Below are 13,468 nucleotides of genomic sequence, written 5' to 3'. Positions count from 1 at the left end.
GAATCAGAGGAAAGTGGGGAAAGGCAGGCTCAGGAAGCCCCCTCGGCAGAGGGCCACCACTCTGCAGCACTTAGGAAACACTTTCAGCTTCACTTCTGGCTGCTCTAAGCACGAGGATGCTGGACCGTGGCCATGGGGACATGGGCAGGCAAAAGGCTGTGTGATTGAAGACAAAGATTTTTTTTTCTGTCCCTTGGACCCGTTTCCTGAGAGGCTGGGCTTGGTGCTCCAAGCGCCCCTCGAGCTGAGTTTTCCAAAATCCAGTGTCTTTTCTTTAACTGGTGGTATCTTCGGTCAAGCGGCAGGGAGTGGACCACTGGTGCCATTTCCTTAGCCTCGGACAGCCCAGGTGTTTTCTGGAGCGGGCGCCTCCGGGCCACTGCGGCAGGGCTCCGGGTCCCGCGGAGCCCACCCCCCCACTCCCCCGCAGAAGCAAACAGGCTGGGCCAAAGAGCCCGGCAGAGCCTTCGCGGGCTGCAAAAACACAACAGAGGGCGCAGAACCCACCAGCGCCGTGGCCTTGCATATCAATGTATGGGCTGGCTGCAGACCGCCAAGTTCTCTAAAAACGTCTCTGGCAGAGCGTCACTGGCGGACTTTAGGGGTTTCGGTTTGCTTCCTATTTAGAATCACCGCATCGCGCAAACCTTGTTTACTTGGAAGGGGAGGGGGCGGGGACCAAACCCACCGCGCGGCGCACACGCCTTGATCTCACATTCCAGACTCGAGCTGATGTGTGTCAGCGCGACATGGGGCGGGGGGAGGGTTCTCCTCGGAGGTTTCATTCGCCATCTGCACGTCACTCCCAAACTTTTCCTCCCTGCGCTCGGGGAGTAAGGTTGACGCGCCCTGGATGCGGGGCTCGAGGCGCGGGGCTGAGCGCGCTCCCGCGGAGCCGGAGCCGCAGAGGCTCCGGGGTTGGACCCCGGCTTCTCAGGTACAAGTTGGGTGCCAGGCGCCGGGGTGGGGGCGGCAAGGAGCGGCGGGTGGAGGTCTGGCTCCGGGCTCCGGCGCCCCTCCGCGTTCCGGCCGGGCAGCGCGGGCGGCGGCGGGGCTGGGCGTAGGGAGTCCGGGCCGGCGGAGGCTGCGCGCAGCCTCACTCCCCGCGGCGCTCCCGGCGCGGAGGCGGCGGCGGCGGCCCAGGCAGACAATGAACTTGCGAGCGCGCCGAGTCGAGGCAGGTTTGAGCCCCGCGTCCCTCGGCCCAGCCTCCCCTCGGCCCTCCGCCGTCAGCAGCGGGGGCGGCCCCTCGCCGCGGGTCCCGACCACCTCTGGGCGCCCCGTGCGCGGGGGACCCCGCAGAAAGGGCTGCCCGGAGGCGGCGCCGGGGCTCGAATGCCCCCTCTCTGGCTCGAGAGAATGCAGCCGGAGCGCGGGGACAGGGGACCGGGAGAAGGGGTGGTGGCGCTGCGGACAGCCGGACGCCGGCGGGGGGCGCACGCCGCGGGGCACGCGCGGGCCGGCTGCCCAGAGGAACAGCCCCAGGAGTCGGAATCTGGGCGTCCCCACGCCGCCCCGCTCTGGAAGCTGCAGGCGGAGGACGGACGGACAGACAACACCAGTGCTTTCACAGTGTGAGCGCGCGCTGGGGGGAGGTAGAGGGGGGTCGGGAATTCCCCCAGCCAGATGCTTAGCTCCCCCGCGCACTTCGGGGAAGTTTCCAAGCCCCGGGCAGGTAAGCGGGTATCCGCTTCTCTCTCCCCGAGTCCGGCTGGGAGCCGCCTGCCGACCTCCCGTTCCAGTCCCGCGACCGCATTGGGTGGCGGAGCCGGGGTGGGGGCGGCGGGGGCAGGCACCGACGCCTGTGGGACCCGGTTCCGGGAGGGGACACCTCGGGGGCGGGCGTGGGAGGAGACGGGGGCGCGGCCGGGCCCAGAGCGGCCTGAACTTTTGCTCCCCGACCCCTCCTCCTTCCTCTCGCCCCTCCGCCCCTGCTCCCGCCCAGCTGCGGGCCGTGGCTCGGGAGGCGGCGGGACTCGGGAGCTGCCGGCGCTTCTCGGCGGTGGCGTCCCCCGCCGGCTGGGCGCGACGAGCGGAGCGCGGCAGGTCTGAGCGGCGCTGCGCGGCGGCGGCTGCGGGGAGCCGGGGAGGCAGCGGCCCCGGTGCGGGGGCGACGCTGGCGATCGTGCTGGAGCGCAAGGGGGTCGGGGTGTGTGTGTGCGGGAGGCGAGGACGCGTGGCGCAATTGACCCTCTTGGAGTCCCCGGGGATGGCGGGATGGAGGCATCCGGGTGAAGGAAACCTCGCCTTTGGGTAATGAATGAAGAGCTGTGAAAGCGCCTTCCGACTCCTCCGGGCGAATGGATTGGCCAGCGTGCGCGCGCGTGTGTGCGTGTGTGTTTAGGATTCGGAGCCGCCTGGGTCCTGGGCGCGGCTGCTGGGCCGCCCCGTCGCGGCCCTGGTGCCCACGTTGCCCGCCCGCCCCGCGCCCTGGCTCGGCCCTCCCGACTGGAGAGGCCCGCGGAGACCCTGAAGGCTGGGGCTGGGTTGCCGGCGTTGGCGGCTGCACGTCTGCGCCTCGCGGAGGGAGGTTCGAGAAGCAGGCAGCAAGACTGGGGCCGAGGCTGGCTCCTGGGGGGCAGGGGGCATTTTCCCGTTCCCGGCGTACCCTGGGTGAGCTAAGGGCACGGAGTTTGGGGAATGAAGTGGTATTCTCAGGACTCCCCAGGACGCCCCGCGAAGGCATTTGGCGCGCCGTTCAGTGAAATTGAGCAGGGGGGCTGTGGTTCTAGGCTCCTCCGTAGTGCCCCCAGCCCCTCTTTCTTTATCAGCTACGGTTGCTGTGAGGGCAGCCACCCAGCAACGGAGCAGAAAGCCACCTTGAGGGCATCTGCATCCCCTGCGGGGCCTGGGAGAAAACTGAGGTCTGGAGATTGGCCTGAAGTTCCTCTAGGACCTTCCCACATGGCTCTCCATCCGAGCTTTCCTGCCCCCCACTTCTTGCAGAATCAGGAATCCTCCCTTACAGAACATGGTACTTATTAATTTTACCAACTGTATGTTGAATCAGGATGTTTTAATTGGTACCTAAATGTGTACCAGTCATAGATGATCTTGCTTAAAATATCATGTGAATAAAAAAATCCTTTTATTAGGTAGTTGTTGTTGTTGTTTTTTATCCAGTAAGTTTTTCTCTACAATACTCGTGGAAGATTGGCAGGAAAATGTTCTTCTTGCTTCTTCCTGGTCTCCTTCTCAGTGTGTATTTGAGCCAGAAGTGGAGCTGCAGGTCTGGCCTTCCCTTCAAGGTCTAGCTCCCCAGGAGAACCTTCTCTAAGGGCCCTGGGAAGGAAATTCAACACTGTCTGTCTTTTCAGATCTTTGCATGACTGCAGTGAGCTGGCTTGTGGCTGAAGCAAGCAGCATTAATTCATCCAGGATGGGGGGTGGTGGGTAAGGGGAGCGGGTCTGTCCAGAGTGGGTTACATCTAGGCCTTGCTTTTCTTTGATAACTAGAGCTTGTGACGCCTGAACCGCGGTCTTGGCCGGGGATCCCAGCACTGTCACTGTGGCGTCTTTCTGGGCTGCTTTCTGTACCTTTCTCTCCTCTGTTGCTGCTGGCCCTCGCCAGGAGAAGAGAGGCTTTTGGTTTTCCAATGCCAGAAAGAGAGAAGATTAATCTCTGCATCTGGAAGAGGCAGTGTTTGCAGGAGAGGTTGGGAAGTGAATTGTGATTATTTGGTGTTGGGAGAAGAGCATTAAAAAAACTCTAAGTTAACCAGCTGGGCCATGGGAACCCCACACCCTTTGAAACTGCGCTGTCAGAAGCTTTAGATTAGTACTGGGTTGTGATTAGACTGTGGCTGTCCAAAGCCATCTAGGGCCCAGCCAGAAATTGCCCTTGCAAGGGTAGGGGGAGAGAGGGAGGGGAGGGAAATTCTGGAGGTACCCTGAATAGGTGAACCCATGCCCCACATACAAGGGGCAACTTTGACTCAGGCTCAGCCCATCAGAGAAAAACGGACTTGCAGGTCTTGTAAATTTTCAAGAGAATTCTCAAGCATGGATATTCAAGTGTGGGCTCCAATTCTAGAAGTGGAGTAAAAGGTTTGGGGGGTGCAGTGCCAGGAGGCTTGAAGCTTGACATCTGGCCCTGTGTCTGTATTAATGGGAGGAGTGTCCCGTGGTCAGGGCGATGGGATTCATGATAGGACACACGGCTCACACCCCCAAGGGCTCAGGGACTAAGAATTGGCGGGTGCCCACATGCCTACAGCCACATGCCAGGCTCCTTCCTGTGTTTGTGGGTTGTGCACTCAATCAGTAGCTACTTGATGCATTCCCTTCACGTGGAAGGAGACCCTGTGCTCCGACTTCTCGTATAATTTCACTGACCAAACAGATCCTATGGCGGAGCATCTGGGGTTGGTACAGTGATGAGACAGGCCTAGTCCCAGCCCTTGCAGGAGGGGAGCAGACAGAAATGCCTGTACCAGCTTGTCAGATGCTTGTCAAGTGCTGGAGGGGTTAGGTTGTTGGGGACGAGTCTTCTCTTAACAGATGTGGAAATTGGGGCTCAGAGTAGTTGGGTGACTTGCCCAAGGTCACACAGCCTGCAAATAGAAAGTCTGCCTGGGTCGCTGAACCGCAGCCGCTGGGGCCTGTCCTCTTCTCCCACGTGCTGTGCTGGAGCCTCTTGGAGGCTCCCAGGGGCACGTAACGCCCTTGTAGGCAGCTCTTACTTTTCCTGCCCTCTTGTTTGGACCCTGACCCATTGCTGCTGGGGCCTCAGTAGGTCCAGGATGGCAAAGATGCCGTTGGCAACCATGTGTCAGAGAGAGGAGTTTTCTTAAATTCTGTAAGTGGAAACTGTGTTTAAAAAGTAGTAGCTGGCCCGGGAGTGTCACTTACGTGAGCAGCCAACCAGCGGGCCCCTCTTTAGCCGTGTGTCATTTAGAAGTGATGCTTTCAGTCATAATGCCACTGGTGCTCCCTTCCGGTCTGTGTGCTGGGAGGCTCGGGAGTGAGGTTCGCTGACTTCCACGAGTGTTTTGTTCTGTTGTGTGAAGCAGGGGATTGTGTTCTCACTTAGCCGGCCAGGTGTTTGGGAGACGGAATGTTTTGACGCGCACGGTGTATTTCCTTATTGTTCTCAAGCGCTAAGGTCTGGTTTCCTTCCTTTACAGTAGGGTCTGGAGAGAAGATGACCCGTGTTTTCACAGCATGAAACAAAGCCTAAAGGTGGCTCTTTCCTAGTCAGTGTATCCCATCTAGATAGCTGGGAAGAAGAGTAAAGGTTTTGTGTTGATTTGGGCCAATACAGATTTTTTTCTTTTTAACCTGTGGGGGTTGGGGAGGGAGACATTTGGTCACGACAGCTGACATTTGCTGGGTCCCCACTGGTTCCAGCTGGCTCTGTGCCAGGCAGGTCAGGCAGGTGTCCCCCTTTGTCTCAATTAGAGGGTGGGGAGGCTGTCGGAGGTCACCCAGACCAAGTTTTCAGGCATCCAGTTGTATGGGAGGAAGGATGAGAAAATGATAGCGAGGAAGGAGGGAAAGGAGGGCGGGTGGAGACGAACAATTGTGGCTTCCCCAGAAGGGGAAGGCGGGTGTGAATCAGTAAGCGGTTAAGTTACGGGGAGGTGGCCGTGGAAAGCAGGTTCTCGGTCTCGGCTTGTTTCAAAGGGGACACGAGGGAACCTCGAGCCGTGTCGCTTTCGTCCGTGACAGCGATGTGCAGCCTGGAGGCATGACCTCAGGTGTGGGCCCCGGGCCAGGTGCACGGGGCGGAGAGGCAGCGCTCGGCCCCAAGGCAGCACCCAGTTACGGGGCGAGGCAGCGCTTACACAAGTCGGTTACGTAACGCTGCTGAGAGCGAGGCAGGACCCGGGTAGCGGCTCTGAGCTTGGCCTTCCTGCCCCGGCCTGATGGCTGCCGGCCTGTGCGTACGTTGACACCTGCCAGGAGCTTGGAGCAGCGCCCAGCACGCAGGAGGCACTCAGAGACGTCGGCTCCTGGGGCATTCTCGAGCTCTAGAGCTCCTAACCCGGCACAGAGAGTGTGTCTGTCTCCCTCAAGCCGCACGTACAGCTCTGCATGAAGACCGTAGATCTGTCTCATTCTGGGGTCGGGGCATGATTTCTAGCAAATTCTACCTCAGAGGGCTTCTCTGACGCCTTGTAAGGCCAGGAGCCCCGGGATAGCTAGATCCTATTTGGCAGGTTGCTTCCCCTCCTGGGGCTGTTTCTTCATGTGTGTGAGGACGGGCCGGATAAACAGCTGCTTTCCGACCCTTTGAGCTCACACCGTGGGCAGGCCGTGGGTCCCTTCGGCTGTGTTCCCACTTGTCATAGTGAAGCAGGGGGCAGGTCGGGCGGGTGTCGCCAGAAACGTGCTGGGGTAGCTTGCTCTTCAGTGTTAACATCTTGAGCCCCCCTCTAAGCTTAAAAGAGTCCTGAGCAGGCCTGCCGGGGCCCCCTTGCTGGGGCAGGCTCTCCCCGACACCCGTGTTACATTTCTAGAAGCCGTCCTGGTCCAGGCCTTTCGGGTCTCAGAAGAAAGTGGATTGGCAGATCCTCAGAAGCGGAAGCAGGGTGTCATTATAGTGGAAACCTGGACGCTTTCCAGAATTGTGTTTGGGATAAAAATATTGAAGCAGGCAGCCTAGTCACCCAGGTGCCTGGAAAATACCCCAACGTGGGCAAATGATTAGATGCAGACCAGGCGCAATTATTTTCTCCTGCAAATGTGCTGGAACCTGGTTGTTCCACAGTTTCTCTTGAAATGAAGTGTGCTCTTACCCATCCGCTTGCTCCCTGCGGCAGGAATGTCAGTGGTGATCTGGGTGCAGGTAGGCAAGGCCCCCAGGGGTAGTGGTTTGGTCTCTCCCCGGGCAGCCCTGGGTTTCCCTTGTAGGGACCAAGAGCCTGGGCCTGTGGCAACTTTTCAGTGAGCTTGGGACCTGCATTCCAGACTCCGAGAGGTCTGGGAAGGTGGATTATTGTGTCCTCCCCTTGCTGAAAGGGGCTGGTGGCTCTGTCTGCTCCCCGTGAGATGTTCAGCCAGCTCCTTCATATTTGCAGTGAACCAAGAGTTTGGTGCCTCCGTGTTGACGTTCTCTTAGCCTGGGTGTTGAATCCCTTGGAGACCCTAGGAGGGGGACAGTGCAGGTGGTGGGCAAGCCCTGGCACCACTCTGACCAGGGCAGGAGTCCCTCCTCTGTTTCTTTGTTCCATTACTGTGACCCCGGGCAAGGGGCTTAAACTCCTTGTGCCTCAGTTTGCTCATCGATTAAAAGGGATTAATAATTTCTACGCTGTGTTGTGTTTTAAGTATTAGGAGTCGTACAACTTAGGGCTCAAGGGGTCTCCCCATGTTGAGCCCCTCTTTTTGGCATGAAAGAATCCCCAGGTCGGTAGCATATTACAGGAGTTCTGAGACCTCTGGGGAGAGAGGCGGGAGGAGGAAGATGGGTGGAGTTAAAAATGTGGCATTTGTCTCCGAGTGAAGCAGATGTTGGAGAAGGTGGCCATACTGGTGGGCAAGTGGGCGACAGTCCTGAACTGGAGAGCACTGGGCACTTGGGCCAACGGCCCCCCAACCCCCTTGCCTCCCTAGGCACAGGCAGAGCTGTAAAAGTGCAGCTTTCCTCCTGCACGGGAAGCCAGCAGGTGCAATGCCTCCTCTGGGTGGGAAAAGGTGTGACTGGGCTCCTTCCACACTTCTGGGACAGTTTGGACACCACCAGGTGGAGACACACAGGCAGAGAGCTCCCCACGTGGAAGGAGACCTCAGGAGTGGCCAGAAGAGTCCCTTCCTGCCAGCAAATACTAAGTGCTGAGCCCAGGGCCTGGCGCTTGGTGAGGGGGGCATATGGGGCCCATGAGGACAGGTGGGGGGCATTGAGGTTAGACAGCAAGGCCTGTCAGCTCTGTGTCGTTTTCTGCAGCATCTGGGACTGATCGCTACAGTGAGATAAAGATTAGCCATGGATTCCACGGCTGCGTCTAATTGGAAGGTCGTTCACCCGGAGTGGAGGTGTGGGCTGACCAAGCGCCCGGCCACAAGAACCTTGTCTGCCTCCTCTTGGTACCCCCGTGGGGTCCCATGGCCCCAGTCACCTTCAGGAAGCCTTTGCCAGTAACGCGTCCTGTGTCTGCCTCATCTCCCCTGTGTCCCTCTCTCCCCCATCCAAGTGTTCCTTTCCTTCTCTGAGCTTCTGCATTCTACTCTGCTGAGCTCAGGCTTGAACTCATCCCGCTCGTGTCCCAGGTGCGGTCTGCCTGCCCCAGCCCGGTGAGCCTCTCAAGGAGGGTGTCTGGGAGGCCCCGCTCGGAGCCAGGCCCGCGCAGAGTCGGGAGAGACTGCCGTTCCTTGAAGGGATGCATCGATTTAAAAGGATTCTTTCAAAAGCCCATTTTTTTCCTGGACTGTTATGGACATTACGTGGGCCCCTGGGTGTGCACCCAGAAGACATAAAAGAATCCCCCCAGTTTGGTAGCAAGGTAACAGGAGTTAATGCTTGCCACTAAATTTTTGAAGGCGTCAAGGCCTAATGTAATAACCTTGGATTTCCTGGCATTAGGTTTTGGGCCATTAAACACTTTTTGTGTGTGTGTTGAGAGTCTTGGGGAGAAGTGTTATGGAAATTCGGTTGGTGTTTCAGAAATATAAACAGGAGCCATCCACTCAGGGAAGAAATGTGGGGGCTGTTAGTGTTTCTTATAGCTGGCATAAATAGCTTCTCTTTACGTTCCATGTGCCTTTGTTTGGAATGTAAATATTTGCATTAAAAATATAAAGTATATCCTGGCGTATATTTATTGGGACCATAATTTCCAAACCCCAGATCAGACTATTGGTCTACAGAGAATTATTTCCTCTGATTTGTGAACCTGTTTGTATAAAAAGTCTTCTAAACGCACGCACAGAAGACCATATTTGCTTGTGCACGTAAGGGATCTCCAGGATTTTAAGAGAGCGGGGTTGCCCTGGGGAACTGGGGCCCAGTACTGGTGCTTCCCAGTGCCCATTTCAGATCATGCTGTCTGTTCTGCTGCCACCACACTGAGGATGGCCGAGTGTTGGCTCCGGTCCCATGAGATCGTCTGTGGCTGCTCTGTCCTCAGGTTCCCTGAATATCCAGGTCGGGGGTGGCTGCAGCTGGCTCACCCTGGGTCCCATAATCGGATGCTGAATTTCAGAACTGCTGTTGCTTTAGGGCGATGTGGAGAAGAATGGGAGCTTGCTGTCCATTCTGTGGTCTGGTGGAGGAAGTGGGAAGTTCTTATTTCTGGTTCACGGTTGAACTCTGAAGAATGTTATCTTCTACTAGATTCTTGGGGACAGTTTGACTTTCTCCTTTGACTGGGAAGACCAGCTGTGTTTTGTCAGAGTCTTGCTGGAGACGGAGTATTACCACTTAGCTGGTGTCTGCCCTCTTCTCCCGGGTGAGAGGGTGGGGGCTGCGGTTGGACTGGGCCAGGACCTTTGTTCCTGGTGGTGTGTGTGTGTGTGTGTGTGTGTGTGTGTGTGTGTTGGACGGTGAGGGGAGTTGTTCTCCAAACCCTCTGTGGCAGCCCTGGATGGAAACCCTGTCTCCCAGAATCTCAAGAAACGGAGAAGTAGAGGTCAGATGGCCTGTTAGCAACAGCCAGCTGGGCAATAGGCCAGCCCAAATCGAGGTTTGACCCCCACTATTCCATTGTCACGGGGTGGGGGATGGAGGAGAAGGGGGCATAGGCATTCCTGGCCCCCGGTTCCCTGGTACCAGGGTCCGTTTGTGTCTGCTTCCCAGCCATCTAGGGTCTTTCCCTTGGGTGAGGCCCCCTCCTTCTTGGACACGGCACCCGTTACCTTAGCTCCGGACTTGGCTGAGGGAGCAGGAATCCTCTGTCTTGCCTTCCCCATCTCCACCTTGCAAGGGGCTTAGCGTCCTGACTATAGGAGTGTCAGGCATCCCTGTGGAGGGGAACTTTTCGTTTCTTGGGCTCCCTGGATGCTGAGCCCCATGTGAGGGAGGAAGTGAGGGAGGGAGGTAGTCTGAGGGGAGAGGCATGCAGAGGTGGGATTCAAGCCCCCACACTGCCCCGATGGGCCATCCAGTTGGCTCTTAACTTTGACCCATCCATGAACATTCTTGATCCCTTTATCCCATTCCTTATTGTCCGGGCTTAGAAACAGTGAGCCCGTAGGAAGGACCCCCTCCTGTGTGTCTGGGTGTTCTTGTACTGTGGGAAACTCACGGTGGCCTTTTCTGCGGTCATCTTCAGCCTGACCCACCGGGATGCGACCCTCCCTGATCCTCTGCTGCAGTTCTTAATAAAGATCGTATGATCCTGGGATGGCCCCGTGCAGCTCCACTGTGGGCCAGTAATCCGAGGGCACTGTTCCGAAAGTCAGAGGAAATAGTTGCTTTTAGGACATGTTGAACTTGCCTCAGCACGTTATCAGTTGGGATAAATAAGAGAAAGAAGGGGCGCTCTGATTAATGAGAGTGGGAGCAGCCCGACATTTGTGTCGTCTTAACTTTAGAAAGCTGTTTGTACTCATTGTCGCTGTCTCGGCGAGAAGTGAAATGTGAGGGCTGGACGGGAGGCAAGAGTGGGTGCTCAATGTGATCTCCTCAGAAGTACCTTCCAGGCAGAGCTACCCACCCCCACCCCCGCCACCTGCCCACAGGTAGACTGTGGCAAACCCACGGATCCTTTACGTGGGACAAAATTTGGCTCTGAGAATAAAAATGCTATATGAAAAGCTAGGTGAAATCTCGGTTGCCATTTGGGTGGCAGAAAGGAAATTTGCTCTTGGCCGTTAAAACTGAAACAAATTGGTAAAGAAAAATGCAGGCCTGCCCACGTTTGAGTCAGCAGTGTTTTCAGTTTATGGAAGAAGGAGAGTTGCCCACTGAAAATCAGCTCTGTACCTTTTGGAGCAGCCGCGAAGCTGCAGAGCTCTTTCGGGAGGGGGGTGTGTGTGCACGTGCGTGTGGAAGTGTGTGCATGCGTGCGCGGGTGTGTATATTTATCTTACAAAGTTCTCATCTGATTTATTTTTAAAAATTACGCAACAGACTCTCTTCTGGTCCATTCAACCTCTTCTTTTTTTAAATGGCTTTATTGAGATGTCGTTCGCATACCACACGTTTAAATTAAATCCACCCATTCAAAGTATATAATTCAGTAGTTTTGAGTACATTTACAGATATACTGCAAGCAGCACCACATTTAGTTTCGGAACATTTCATCAACTCAGATGGAAAGCCTGGACCCGTTAGCTCTCAGCCCCCTCCGTGCTCGGGCTCAGCGCCCCGCCCCGCCCCGCAGCCCCGAGCAGGGAGGAATCTACTTTCTGTCTCTGTCAGTTTCTGTCTTTTGGACTTTTTATGACTGGAATTGGATAACGTGTGTTTTTTGTGGCTGGCTTCTTGCACTCAACATCGTTGACCCATGTGATGGTGTATCCCTCCGTACTGCTGTCCTTTTGATGACTGAATCGTATTTGTCCTTTTGATGGCCTGATCGTATTCCATTGTTTCGATTGAGCACACTCTACAGACATTTTTATGGACATTGTCTCCATCTTTGGCACCTTTGACTAATGCTGCTGTATTACATAGAGCCCTCGATATATTCACAAGAAGGTGTTTGTGTGGACACGCATCCATTTCTAGGGTTATAGTTTATGAGTTATTTTTACTTGCTCTTTTTATTTTTTTTTTTTAAATTTGCTCTTACTAATAAGATTCCTTTACTTTTTAAATTTTTTCCCCTGGCTTTCATGAAGGCTTTGTTCTCAGGTGGGTTTCTGTTCCCCCTCTGAACTGTCTGAATTGTACAGCTTGGAAGGGCCTTCAGGGAATAGCCCCACTTTGTAGATGGGAAACTGAGGCCCCCAAGAGACTGCACAGGGTCAGGATCGAATTCTGGTTTTCAGAGTCTGTCCGCTTGCTCTGAGCGTTCTTCCTAAGTTCTTAGTAAAACCCCGGAGCGTCCTCTTGCCTGCTTTGGGACGGACCCTTGGTGACCACCTTACCCGAGCCCGCTGTTGTGAGCCCTGCAGACCTGACAGGGGCCGGAGAGTGGCTCATCCCCCCACAGCTGCCAGACCAGAACCACAGCTGGTGGTGCCAGTGCCTTCTCGTTCTTTTTCCCTGCGGCAACAGGAGGCCGACGCTTATCCGGGGAATAATTAAATTAGGAACCAATTCGGAGAATGAAATTTTATCTGATCTGGCTGAGCCCATAAACACGGGGCTGTGGCTGTGACTTCAGGGTACATTATGAAGTTGTTTTTAAAGCATTACATTGGGCCAGAGCATTGCCTGAACCGTGCGGGCATGTGGGGGCACCTCCCGGGGCCCGAGGGCGGCTGGCGCAGCTGGGGTTTCATCCTGGAGTGTCTAGCCGTGTTACCAGACAAGGGTTTTCATGTTCTTGATTCCAGGTGCCATTTTAGTTCTGATGCCTAGGTGGAAGTGCGTTAGGGCTGTGGAAAGTCCCTCTGTCGAGATCCTCATGGACACATTTCATGTCGGTGTCACGGACACTGTCACGCACCTCTACCCGGTAGTGAGAAGTGAACTTTGCAGGCAGCTCATGGGCTCTAAAGCAAGGTGCTGCATCAGAACCCCCTTTTCGAAAGCTTTTTGAAAGAAAGACAGTCTCTGGTCCTCTGTCAGGCCTTTGAGGGTGGGCCCTGGGGATCTGTGCCTGCGTGTGCCTGCGTGTGCCTGCGTGTGCCTGTATGTGTGGGCGACAAGGTAAGCTCATTAGCTGAGAACCATTGATGGGACTTAGCAGTGATTGTAATCATTCTTCTAAGGAGAATTTTGAGCTCTTCCGTGGCAAAGGGGTGGACAGATAATCCGCACCGTGATCCTCTGGAATGAGCCTTTTTGGTCCTCAGTCTGTGTTGGGACTTGGGTAGTGACTGTCTTTGAGTTTCTTGACCAGATTTCCTGGATGTGACCACCTTACATTTTCCATCACTCTGCTGGCTCCGTGGGATTGTAGGTCCATTTTCCTTCCTTGTGAACTGACCCCCCACCACCTCCACAGCGGCCCAGCCCAGCCCACGCGGTCTCCCGTGGTGCTTAGCTTCCTTTCCATCTGTGGCTAAAGGTTGTTTATCCCTCTAAGACAGGAAGTGTGCCTTACTCAAGGTTATCTCCCCAGGGCCTAGCCTCTAAGAAGGATGGTTGGATGGATGGATGGATGGATGGACAGACACATGGGTGAAGGGAAGAAAGGCAGGAGTACTTTGGATAATTGAAAACCTTGACCCATAGCATGGGGATGGCAAAGGTCTTACGGGTTCCCTCGTTTGTTTTCCTGTCCCGCCCACAGCCCTTTTATAGCTGGGGAAGCCGAAACCCGCGGAGCTGAAGCGACTTGCCCCTGATCCCTCAGTGCCGTTAGTGAATATTTGGGAGCCTGACCGTTCACCTTCTCCAGTTCTGACTCAAGCTCTGTACCTCCTCTTTAGAGTCACTCTCCTGACTGAGGAATTGCTTTGTGCCTGACACTGT

At 55.8% G+C, this 13,468-nt stretch overlaps 1 protein-coding gene across 1 annotated transcript in view; it reads left to right on the top strand.

The window, feature by feature from the left end:
- Window positions 1–1,490: 1,490 nt before the first annotated feature.
- The window catches only part of CHST15 (carbohydrate sulfotransferase 15), a 77,998-nt gene continuing 66,020 nt past the window's right edge, over window positions 1,491–13,468 (top strand). The window contains exon 1 of the mRNA XM_044240691.1: window positions 1,491–1,574. The gene's annotated coding sequence lies outside the window, so the exon portion shown is untranslated. The remainder of the gene's footprint in view (window positions 1,575–13,468) is intronic.

The sequence above is a fragment of the Neovison vison genome, chromosome 2, assembly GCF_020171115.1.
Source record: "Neovison vison isolate M4711 chromosome 2, ASM_NN_V1, whole genome shotgun sequence".
Lineage (NCBI taxonomy): Eukaryota > Metazoa > Chordata > Mammalia > Carnivora > Mustelidae > Neogale > Neogale vison.
Note: the sequence above shows the minus strand (reverse complement) of the source record. Positions and strands in the feature narration are given on the sequence as shown.